The following is a 13,476-nucleotide window of genomic DNA, read 5'->3' on the forward strand; positions in this document are numbered from 1 at the left end:
TTGAGATCGTACCACTACACATTTAACAATAAACACTAAACCATTTGAAAAATTTTACAAAATGTAGAAGATTACTATTTTGATAAACCTCGCTTTTTTGCGGCATGTGTTGGCTTTTAGTTTTTTTTTATCAAAACAAAAACATAACATACAATATTTAGAATATTGCATTTTACATATGTAATACTAGTTAAACAAAGAGCTAAGCAAACAAGTAAACATATACATTGCTAGTAGTTATGCATTCATTGGGAGCCTCCTACAGTGAAAAAAACATTGTGAGAAGAAGTAACATTTGTACAGAAGTAACAGCTACTATTTATTAAGTGTTCAAATACCATGTAAAACAACTGTTCAGCTTGCAAATGCGATATGAATTCTTCCAAAAATGAAATTCAGTATTCAGACCTGTAGTACACACACCTTTTAGTTTTCCTGAGAAACCTGATTTACCTTGTGGACAGTTTTTAAAAGAGTGACAGTTACTATGATCTGGAAAATCTGAAAAAACAAAATGCTTTATTAAAATAATAATTGGCATTAATCAGCCTAGTGTATGCCTCTGACCAGACATTTGGTCCCAGTAATACCCAAACACAGTGTCTGAATCTTGGAAAATATAACATTATCATTTCACCGTGAACTTCTTAAGTCATTGCTTTTGACAAACTGCTCCAGTTAACAAAAGCTATTCTTGAAATGCTTTCTGTTTCTGCTCAATGCGGTCAAATTTTCAACAAACAAGTTTGAGATGTCCACCAAAAGCCCATTCATAGCCTGTTGTGTCTCCGCCTGGGAGCATCTCAAGTTTTAGCTCTTGTGCCATTATAAAAGAAAACTCTCCATCATGATATCAGTCGGATACTGCCCCAGTCTAGAACTGAAGTGTGAGGCAAATATCTGCTGTGCAAAGAAACCATCAATCCCAGACGTACGTTTCTGGCTTCTTCGGCCTCGTCAGTGGGGTCTGGTTGGATGCACTGTGGGAAATGCTATGAAGCATCTGTCCATTCTAGGTGAGCATCTCAAACTTGTTTTATATGGTATTTCAAGCTTCGGTATCTCTTGTGCCCAGAGGGACACTGACTGGACCCCACTGATGAGGCCCATGAAGGTTGAAACGTACATCTGGGATTGTTGGCTCCCTCATGCACGGGAAATTTATGTTATTTACCTGTAAGGAAAAAGAGCACATTTGCCCATTTTTTGTTAGTTTTGGTTACTTAAAGTAAAACATCTGAATCAATAAGAGTGCTTTCTGTGCATGAGGGTTTCACTTTAGGCCCCAGGAACTCTCACATGAGCTAGCACTGGAGCTGGCTGACAGTGACACTGCACAATGTCATGTTGGTAAGCAAAAGATGCATTCAGCCACATCTCCTGCGAGCCAAGAAGCTGCAGGACAGGGAAGAAGCACAACTTTATAGAGGGGCATTAATGAATATACTGCATTTCATCGCTGGAGTGTCACTTTAAAGAAAAGCACTTTTTAAGTTTAATTCAGTCAATAAGAAAAAATCGTAAGAAAAAGTGAAATTTGTATAGAAGGCATTTCTCCTTGCAGTGTGTAGACCTTATGAATTTATGTAGGAAAGAAAATACATACCTGGAATATAAGCAAGCTACATGTTAAAGCACTTATGGATGAAACATTGTCATGGTACCACTTTGTAATTTTGAATCCGCAGCCCTATTGCAATATATAAAAAGATCAGTTTAAGGAAAATATGCTACTAATTATCTACATTAAAAATTCAGGCAAGCTATTCAAGGTATAAAGTGGAGAAGTAATGGAGGAAGAGGGTTGGAGAAGTTATTCACAAATGGTTAAAAGGGCAATTTGCCTGTTAATGTAGCAAACTGTTGTTATTATAATGTATCTTTAACATGACAACATTTTCTGTAATGGCATGGTAAGAGGCTCGCAATGAATAAATGTCAAAACATATTATAGCTGACCATGGAAAAAAGGAGAAATGTTTAAGAAAAAAATGATCATGACTTAACTAGAGCAGTTAACCAACATTCAGGATGGATGCTGGATGGATTTTCGGCTGGATTACATTAGGCTAAAAACCCATTTCATTCTACAGGTAACCCTGACAAATCTGCATACTGTTGCAGTTGAAGGACATCATCATCCTGCTAGAGTTTCCTGTGATCCCTCAGTAAATGTAAGTACCTATGGGACATCTGTAAGCAACCAGTTTAAGAAAATCTGCCCAGCTCAAGAGACACGTTAAAATCTTGTTTGATGCTCATTATAGCAAAAAATGGGCCTTCTGCGTTCAGTAGAGATGAATGTGAGAATGTGATGAATTCAGAAAAAAAACACTGTTACTTTTCAAGGTTACTGTGGAGAACAGACAACTGAATTGAAATAAAGACTACAAGGATATGATTCCATTGAGGAGAGCAGTAAAATGTGATTAATTTGGATACGCCTTGGTGGTTTAGTAGAGGTCTGTACCTCTATCAGCACAGACCTGCATTCCAATGTGCTGGCAGCCACACTCCCAGGGGATCAAGGATAGTTACCAACATTGCTCATAGTGGACATTTACTTGGGTCTGTGGTGGGAAATTTAATGATGTTCTATGGACCTTCACAATCCTTGCCTTGGACACTGGTGTCCTTAAAACGGACACTTTGCCTATCCCTGCAGGGGAAGGTGAGCTCCAGGCAGCCAACCTTGGTAAGTTCCCATGTATGATTGTATTTAAATTAAAATATTTATGAATTGTAAAGAATTTTTCTGCAATGTCAACAATATACAAGGAAAGATTAAACAAATACTACATACTTCATCAATTATTGCATATTGGGATAGCTCACAGAACAAACTGTCCCCTGAATAATTACTGCAGGAGCATGGCACATAGAGTAAGCTTGTCTGGTTCTGTCCTTGCAGCCAGTCTGTATAGTTGTGTATTCCACAGCATTTAGACTGAAACAATAAATTATAGCTCATTAAGAAAATGAAATCATAGCTTTTTTTTTTTTAAAGAGTTTTTTCCCCTATATTGTATATTGTATACGTACCCGGCTCTGGACAGCATTTAAAATGGTCCAATCAGGCAACCTTTCAAAGAAACTTCTTTTGCCATATTCAGAAATCATGTTCTGGATCTTTTCAATGAGAATATTTAAAGCCTGTCAATATTGTTAAATAGGATGATTATTTAACATTCAACACACCAGCACCAAATAAATACTCACTCAAAACATGAATTATGCTACATCAGAAAACAAACCTTGATAAACATTCTTCCACACGTAATTCAATGAAAGTCTCAATATGATTTGTGTACAAACACACATTTTTTGTGTAGAGGTGGTTTTACCAATCCATTGTCAACTTTTCTCATGAATAACAGCTTTCTACTTACTTTAGTTATGAGGGTTATAAAACAGGTATAACAATACCTGGACTGTTAAATTCCAGTACATCAAACACCAGATTTGATCAATCCCTTAATAACCATAATTTGGTTTCTTCTCGCACATCTATTTGAGCAATTCAACCCATACGTGACTCTGTGTGATATCACTTGGAAAAAAAATTCCCTGGCTAAAAACTAGTCATATTCATACATGCTCCAAGCATTTTCATTCACTCATACTGTATATCTTTTTTTTTAAAACTCAATGAATGCCAATTGATGAAGTAGCTCCAGAAACTAGCACAGTGTGACCTTTTGAGTCACTTTTTTCTAATTCAATTTTAAATTAGGAAATCACTATACCACCTGCACCAACAGTTCAAGTGAATTAAGGAACATCAACATTGGTTATAATGGTATCAACAGTACCTGCATGTTCCTGTCTCGTCGTAGAAGTTCAAAATTGTTTAGAAAGGGCCCTTCTAAACTATTTTGAAACTGCACGGGTAGACAGGAACGAATTGTGGTCATGTTATGTCACATGACCCCACAGAGAGGTAAGTGGGGGCAGGAAGTGGGATATATTCCCACATGGATGTGTACTTGTGTGTGTCTGTGTGAGTTTGGATGTGTACTTGTGTGTGTGAGCATGGATGTGTACTTGTGTGTGTGAGTTTGGATGTGTACTTGTGTGTGTGATTTGCGTAAGTGTGCTTACATATGTTGGAAGGGGGTAATGGGGCAAAGAAGGCACAGACAAGTTGTTTGGAGGCAAAAATGGCACAGACTAGCTGTTGTACCAAGGCCCTGTGATTTCTAGCTACGTTTCTGGTTATATAGTGTACTGAAGGGCAACCAGGCAATTCAGTGGCAAGTAGCTTTGGGATACTGGTCACTATTCTGGACAGAAGGCATTATGACTTTCTCCAGCACTGGGGGACAAGAGGAAATTGAATGCCTTCGGTCCAGGTTCCACTGGTGCTGGACAGTGTCAGAGTAGGTTTATTTTTTTATTTATTTTTTTTTAAATTTTTATTTCAGATAAAAAATATATCATAGAGGATAACAGTGGGATATTAATGACATTAGCTAAAAATTCTTACATATCTCATATAAAGTCAAAATGCAGTACAGATAGCAGATATCCCATTACAACATTAGACATCTATTACTTAATCTGTATTAGTCACCATTATCTATTTATCCAGAGTGTATAGGACCAATATACCAGAGTTTTACTATAATAACCCTTGGTATATTATGACCAAAGAAGAAGAAAAAAAAAAGACAAATAGAAAAGAAACCAAAAACAGAAAAAATAAATAAATAAATAAATAAATAAATAAGTAAATACGTAAATAAAGAAAAGAGGGTTTACAACATTCACACTCATACCCCATTCATACTAATCGAGTCTCCAGAGTTTCGTTATTTCCATATATTATTATAATTTAATGGCTATAGTCAGTGAGAAGATTAGGATATTTTATTAACCAGGGTCTCCACACCTTATCAAATTTATGTAATTTCTGGTACGCGAAATAATAGCCACGCTCCATAATACATTGATGATTAATTTGGTTAATTACGTGATCAATATTAATAGGTGTTTTCTGTAACCAATGTCTAGCAATGATTATTTTCATTGCTAATAAGCATTGAATATACAATGCTTTTTGATTAGCTGAAATGTTCAAAAAATTTAAATGTAGCAGCGCCCTTTCAGGTGTGGGAGTTATGTGCCTATTTAAGAGTTCTGATATGATCTTAAATAAATCCCTCCATGTATGTTGTATCTTGTTGCAATTCCACCATATATGTACATATGTGCCTTTATCTAAATCACACCTCCAGCAAATAGGAGTGGTATTATAGTTAAATTTAGCTAATTTCACAGGTGTCATATACCATCTTAATGTTATCTTAAAGTGTAATTCTATCATATTCAAGCAGTGAGAAAATCTATTAACTTCTACTAAGCTAGTTGTCCAGCTTTTTTGTTCAATTACAATTTTAAGGTCTTGTTGCCAAGACTTTTTAATAGAATTTTCAAAAGGGGTATCTAGTGCTTCTATCAGAGAATACCACTTCCTCAACCCTTTAACAATTACTTCTGAAGAAAACATATCGATGATATTTTGATTTTCCGGAGATTTCTCTACCACGTATATATGGGTCTTTAGATAATGACGAATTCTATATATAGTAAAAATTTCAGAATCGCTCAGCTTGAAATCTTCCTTAAGACGGGAGACAGTGTTAAATTTATTTACACTATATAAATCACTAATTTTCTTAGTGTTAAAATTCTCCCAATTTCTAAGGCTTAATGATGAGATGTTATTAAGAAGAATTTCCAAAGGTGCAGACATAACAACCTTATTATGAAGTCCTACCCGATATTTAAAACGGATCCAGAACTCTATAGTGCTTTTTAAAGATATAGGTAGTATGTTTAAGATTGATTTTACTTTATCCTGGTGTTTCCAAAGTAAGCATTCTAAATTTGTCATTCCTATCAGTTCTTGTTCAATCAGGAACCATTCCTCTTCTAGACTATTTTTATATTGCAGCTTCATTATATGGGTAAGTATACTGGCCTGAACATATCTATCTAAGCATGGAACATTTAAACCTCCATTATTTCTACCAGCATATAAGATTTTCTTTGAAATTCTAGGCTTTTTATCCGCCCATATAAATTTTTCAATACTTTTTTGGAAATCTTTAGTAGGTTTATTGAGTTGTTTAGCAATTACTTAAATTTTTTGCATACATTCATATTGCCATTTCTTAGTTCATATATTTATAATTTGATTCTTCTGAATCGGTTTGCAATTTTGGATTGTGATTTTTTAAACAGTCCTATCGACAAATCTTACTCTAGCCTGATGTGTGTTTTTTTTCTTTTGTTGTAAAAAAAACAACTATTGTTGTAAAAGGTCAGTGAAGCAATCAAATGTTTTACATACCAGTCCTTGGTGAAAGTATAGTACCAAAAGCCCTTCAACTGCTATCTCCAGTGTAAGAAGGAGAATTAGGAATCCGCAGTACTGTAGAATACAAGAATATGTAATATTTATTCAGATGGTAATTTGGTAATGCCATTAACACAGAATATTCATCCATGTTTAAAATAACTCTTAGAAAAATATTCCAACATTCTGTAACTGCTTAGTAAATTCATTATTAACATGTTATTATCTATCAAGTGTCAGTTTAATGTCTTTCCAAACTGCATCCTTGATTGTAATATTTAGCAGGGATTTGGGCCAAAACAGGGGAGAAGTAGAAAATGGGAGAGTAGCATAAAAAGTTTAGCAGCTCCAGATTACACCAACAAATGTGTTCCTAACGCTTATCAAAAGGTACAAAGCGAATGTATTACATTTTTAAGATTTTTTTAAATCTTTGTTACCCTCTCCTCTTCCTTATGCTAGCGCTCACTCCACAATATTACAATTGCATCCGTGATTGTATAGCAAAAGAAACCTTAAATCTACTCCCCAAAATAGTTTTATTTTTTTTAATGAATGTGGGAGTGAATTATTCACAGATGTAATCAGTGAAAATTGGAAAGTTATTGGAGTTAAGCAATGAGACTGGCTCATTTTTCTTCTCTCCCAAACTGCTGCTGAAAACAGGAATTGTAAGCGGGAAGCATACTTAAATGCACTTCCAGCACATGTTCAGTGATGATCTCATGGATGTAATCACAGCCGGTTGCATGGTTTTTTTTTTATTGAAGCCCCATGGTCAGTGCTTTGATATGAAAAGGGTGCCAAAAATGTGTCCATACTTGGGCTACGATGGACGCCAGATCCCCTTATATTCTTTCTGTCATATAAGGGATATGCAACCCCTTTTTTCCCTCCTCAGAACAAGAAGGCTGGATCTCCTTGGTCCTTCCTCGTAAGGGCTACCATGCCTCCCTCACCAGAGAAAACAAATCTTTAGCAAGATTACCAGCAAGCACTGTGTAAACCGCACAGTATACCCAATGTGCACTGCGCCCAGACATGGACCATAATCTGGGAGCTCCAACTGACCTTGGGGCTTTAAGCTAATTTAGCATGAAGCAAACTGAAGTGTGCTACCTGCTTTTAATAGAGTAGCAAAGGGGAGGAAGAGGAAATTGAGGCAGCCATCTCATTTCTTGACCAGAACATATGTCCTTGAAACTCCCTCTATGTACTTTGTAACACTTACTAGAATCTGCAATGCTGCAGCTGCCCTATTCTTCCCCAATTAAACAATTCTTTAAAATCAATGAGATCACTTTTCGTGCAGAGGTCTGAACAGACCCCAGAGTTTGCCAAGCCAGGACTGGAGCTGGAGCTGATTGGAGGTAAGTATATCATGTGTCGGGGGTCGAACACATCTCCTGCTGGGTTGGGAAAGGGACAAACACATATTGGAGAATTCTGAAGAATCCCCCAAAGCATTTGCAAAAGGAACAGCTATCATATGTATTGTGCCTATGATGGGTAGAGCGTCTCCTTAAGAATGTATGCACTGATTAAATTTGCATTTTTTCTATATTGGCCCAATCAAAAGTAAAGTCACACAAGCTTTCTGAACCTCAGAGGTCTTTCGCACAGATGTAATCCTATAACGTTTTCCTATATTTCTATAGAGTCTTGGAATACTATGGTTCATAGGGTTTACATATCCATATTCTTTACATTACCAGTTGGCATTTTACATGAAAATAAAGATTTAAACATATCTTGGAAATATTTCTAGGAACCAGTGAAAAATTACTGGTTGCTCGGTGGATATCCTAACATCTCAAAGACCACATATTGCCTAACCTAGCAAGGATGAATTGCAAGACTGCCCTCTAGTGCTTATATAAGAGTATATATATATATATATATATATATATATATATATATATACTGTATATCTTCTTTGTAAAAGGTCTTACCAAATCACCATAAGAAGAAAACATTTTCCAATACATATTCATATTCAAGGCTTCACCTGTGCAAATTACTTAGATGGCAAGTAAGAAATGCAAAGTTTAATAGCTATGCAGTTTTAATTATTCTGTGATGAGCTGATTTCAGACATTTTCTCACATTATTTGTATGTTATTCTCTTCAAAGACAAGATAGTTCACAATACCAAAAGTTGTTGGCATAAGCAAAATGTCGTAAATGTAAGTAAAATACACTGTGAAAATATTAACAAAAAAAAAGTTATTAAGAATGTATACTTTTATTGGCTAATTGAATTGATTTGGATAGCAAGACTTCTTGGAGTTCACCTACTGGCATATTAAAAGAAAAGAGGCTAGAACAATTACAATCCAGTGCAACCCAGTCAGGTATCAATTTGTTTAATTTGGTTAATTTCTTTTATGGTGCAACATTAGAATATGTGAACACTTTTAAATAGTATTTAACTTTTTTGAACTGTTTAAGAAAAAGATTAAACCATCCTTGCTTATATAAAAAAGTAAGGTTTGCAGGATTGTTTTAATCATTGCTTATATACCTGCCGCTGTGTACTACCTTCTGTGGTTTTATATGTGGTCTGCAGTGCACACGTCAGTCTCTGACAGTAGAGAAGTTGGCTGTGGCCAAATGACATGCTTAATATAAATTAGATTCACATAATCGTTTCCTTAACAAAATGAAAAATGTTTAAAGCCAATTTAAGTGAATCTTGTCATACTGTTAATTTCGGTCATAAAGCCTTGAGACTTGCCTGACATCTGGACAAAACAGCTCAAGCTCTATAAACATCTATGAGCATAGGGCTGGAGAAACCAAGGACCCAAGTTAACCATTATCTTATCTGTTTTGTCTCTATAGGGATATTAATTACTGACTCCTAAAAAAGTCAAATTGGCTACTACATTTCTCAGCCTCCTAACTATCTATCAGTTTGTCCAGTTCTGTATAAAACAGGTTTATGGGAAACATTTGTCGCCCTTACTGAGTTTTTGTTCAATTATTATTTGAGCAGTTGAGAACTCTAGATTTGGTTTGTTTAAGTAGCCTTGGTTACACACATTAAATACTTAATAAACTAAATTTAATTTAAATTTTGTTTGCTTCTGTACATAAAATGTCTTACAATGACAAATTACTAATTTACTTAGGTACTTACCAACACCAGAGCAACTCTTAATTCCTTTATTATAGCCAAGCATCCAATGAAACAAGCAATGGAAAGAATGACCCCGTCAATCATTATAACATATGTAAAGTCTAATAAAAATTGGTAAACTGTATCCTCCGAAGCTAGAAAAAAATATTAAAAGGTGTATGTAAAATTCAGGATTGAGTTCAGAAAAACTGTATCAGATTTAAGAGCTCCTCCAAACTACAATTGTTTTATGTTGTGATAACAACCAACAATGTCAATCCCTTCAGTGAGGACAGTAAAGATTAAAAGCAAATCCTCTCATGATATCCTAACCTCCCTTATCCATTAGGAAAAAGGCTGTCAAAAACATCAACACGAAATGAGAAATAAACAGAAACATTAATATGACCTTCAATAAACTCACCTAAAAGTTGAAACAGAATTTTCTGCTCAAACTTGATCCAAAGGCCATATCCCAAAAATATAAGTCCCAATATCTGAAAAAAAGATTTAGTGGAAAGTTTTATTGCAAGAAGGAAAATCGGGCAAAAAACATGGTGAATTAAAAAGTTAATGGAAAGGAATTTACAAATTTACCTTTCAGAACAATTTTGCTAAACTCAATTAAATTATCAAAATTGTTTTGGAAAACAGCCATTTAAAAGGTGTGCTCACCTTCAGAGTAAGAGAGTCGGTGTGCATGGTGACACCTGCTCATACCAGAGAACTCTCTGGTTGTGATCCACGGTCTCCAGGTGAAGCATTGCTCAGACCCAGGGGCGTAACTAGAAACCTCAGGGCCCCGGTGCGAGAATCTGTCTCCCCCACCCCCAACCCATCTATCCCTTTCTCACTATCTACCCTCTCCCTCCCTACCCCCCTTCTCACGATCTCCCCTCTCCCTCCCTAACTCCCCTTCTCACGATCTACCCTCCCTACCCCCCTTCTCACAATCTCCCCTCTCCCTCCCTAACCCCCTTCTCACTATCTACCCTCTCCTTCCCTACCCCCTTCTCACAGTCTCCCCTCTCCCTCCCAACCCCCCCTTCTCACAGTCTCCCCTCTCCCTCCCTCCCCCCCTTCTCACAGTCTCCCTTCTCCCTCCCTACCCCCCTTCTCACAATCTCCCCTCTCCCTCCCTAACCCCCCTTCTCACAATCTACCCTCTCCCTTCCTACCCCCTTCTCACGATCTACCCCCCCTTCTCACGATCTACCCTCTCCCTCCCTGCCCCCCTTCTCACGATCTACCCTCTCCCTCCCTACACCCCCATCTCACGTTCTACCCACTCCCTCCCTACCCCCCCTTCTCACGATCTACCCACTCCCTCCCTACCCCCCCTTTGTAGGTCACTTACCGTCAACTCCTGTGTTGGGAGCGTGAGGCATTTGTCTTGGGTGCCGGCGCTTCACTGCTGAGCGCCGGCATATGACTTCATATGCCGGCGCTCAGTGTGAAGCACCGGCACCCGAGACAAACGCCTCACGCTCCCAACACTGCACTCTGGGCAGCGCTGAGGCAGGCGGCGGCGACGGTGGCAGCAGCAGCGGCGGCGGCAGCGGCGGGGAGCAGAGGCATCCTGGATTTCTGTCAGTCAGGGGGGCCCAAGAGTTGCCGAGCGGTCGTTTTCAGCAACCGCTCGGCACCCCTTGGGCCCCCCTGACTGGCAGAACTCCAGGGCCCGGGCGCAGTCGCGACCCCTGCGACCCCAGTAGTTCAGCCACTGCTCAGACCCTTGTGCACATTCACAGAAAGTCAATAGGAGCTGGTGTGGGGATTATTCAATAAAGAAGTAGTTGTGAAATATGTAATACACGATGTCACAAAGAAAAAAAAGTGACCTTTCTTGTGCCCACCAACAAAACCAGCAGCACCTTATACATGTGGTTTCCCCATCCACACAGTGTATAACAATGTACAATAAACAAAACCAAAAACTGTGACCAATAGGGTAATACAGTACATATACAACCCTCCCATGTTAGATTGACTCATCAAAAGTTCTGTCACGGATCTCCAAATGTCCTCAGGCATGCAAGTACCAAAGATTGGGTGAAAAAGAAAAGAATGGTATCCTCGATGACATGTACTTATATTTTAATTTAGCATACAGAATACATTTTTTAAAATGAAGTAAAAACCAATTAAAAGTTGCTGTAATAAAAATCGCTGAAATATGTTGGATAAAATGAAATAAAAAAAGATAAAATTCTTACCAGTAGTAAAATATTGAAGATACTAAATAAGTAAGTTAATACTTTGATTTTGTCTTTAGTTCTCATTTTAGATTTTTCAACACCAGGTTTCAGTGTCTGGAAAAAGATGGATTGCGCATTTGAGAGAAGCAGTAACAAAACTATTTTTACAAAAGAGGAAATAAAAAAAAATGTTTCCCTCATATATTTTTATAAATTGATTTAATTTCTATATATGTATTACCAATATCAGTTTCAAAGCATTTTGCAGTGAATCCCACAATGACGGAATATAAGAATAATTATGACCATTTTTAAAAATGTCTTAAATTTTCTTATGCCTTGAATGAAGATAATAGATTTCACTTGACATCAATCTAAGTTGAAGTTTTCAGCAACCGCTCGTTGCCCCTCACTCTCCGTGACTCCGTCGCAGTGCGGGCATTTCATGCTGAGCACCGAAATATGATGTCATATTCCGGTGCTCAGCATGAAACGCCGGCACCGTGACAGAGTCACGGAGAGCACCCCTGCCCGAGACTTAAATTAAAGCATCAGTTTTTTTTGTTGTTGTTGTTTTAACTTTATTTAACATCCAGAGCGGCAGAGCGAGAAGACGGACGCCTCCCGATCCCACCGCAGGACTCAACAAGGTAAGTAAGGATAATGAGAAGTAGGGAGAGGGGGCGAGGGGAAGGCAGTGAGAAGGGGCAGAGGAGGGGAAGGCAGTGAGAAGGGGCAGGGGAGGGAAGGCAGTGAGAAGGGGCAGAGGGGGGGAAGGCAGTGAGAAGGGGCAGAGGGGGGGGCAGTGAGAAGGGGCAGAGGGGGGGAGCAAGTGAGAAGGGGCAGAGGTGGTAGATAGCGAGAGAGGGGAGTTTTGTGACAAGATTTTTTTTCTTTCCTTTTTTGGGATGGAGGGGCGCCACAGGAGTAGTCCGCACAGGGCGCCAGAACACTTAAGGCCGGCTCTGCCCATACATTTCATTTTTTTCAAATGGACGCTCCAGGTTCCTAGGTAGCCCCCTTAACAAAGAGGGACCTAAACAGATGTGACTAAATCATAACACAACATATATGTTGCTGTGGCAATTCCAGAAGACAGAATACAATGCTTAAGTGTCTTCCGGATGGTATGGCAGCTGGAATAACATGATGGATCTGGCAAATCCAGCAGCCAAAATAATACCCTGGAGTGTCCTTAAGATGTGATGGTAGCCAGAATATTATGCTGGAGTGTCCTCCAGCCATTACGGCAGGTGGAACACTATGCTGGAGAATCCACTGGCTGTTCTGTCAGCTGGAACACTATGCTGTAGCCTGCTCAAACAATTCTGGCAGCCTGAACACTATGCTGGAGTGTCTTCTGACCGTTATGGAACCCAGAACACTATGCTACAGTGCATGATGCATCCTTTGGACATTATGGCTGTTCTAATAATATGCTGGTGCATCACCTGGAGAATCTCGCAGCTGGAACACTATGCTGAAGCCAGATCCGGCAATTCTGGCATCCAAAACACTGCTGAATCATCCCTGCACTGTTTCAGGAGCTGCAACTGCCAGACGATGCTCCAACATAGCATTGTGGCTACCAGGATTGCCTGAGCAGTCTGCAGTCAGTACCATCCTTTGTATAGGGGAAAACAGGGCTCCCAGAAGGGTCATTTAATGTCTGTTGCTGCACAGTAGAAGCAGCAGGTCACACAGACAGTGAAAGGACTCTACACATGGTAAGGTGCGTGTATATGTATGTGTTAGCGAGTGTGTGTATGTATAAGTACATGGTGTTGCATGCGTAT

Source organism: Spea bombifrons, chromosome 4 (assembly GCF_027358695.1).
Source record: "Spea bombifrons isolate aSpeBom1 chromosome 4, aSpeBom1.2.pri, whole genome shotgun sequence".
Lineage (NCBI taxonomy): Eukaryota > Metazoa > Chordata > Amphibia > Anura > Pelobatidae > Spea > Spea bombifrons.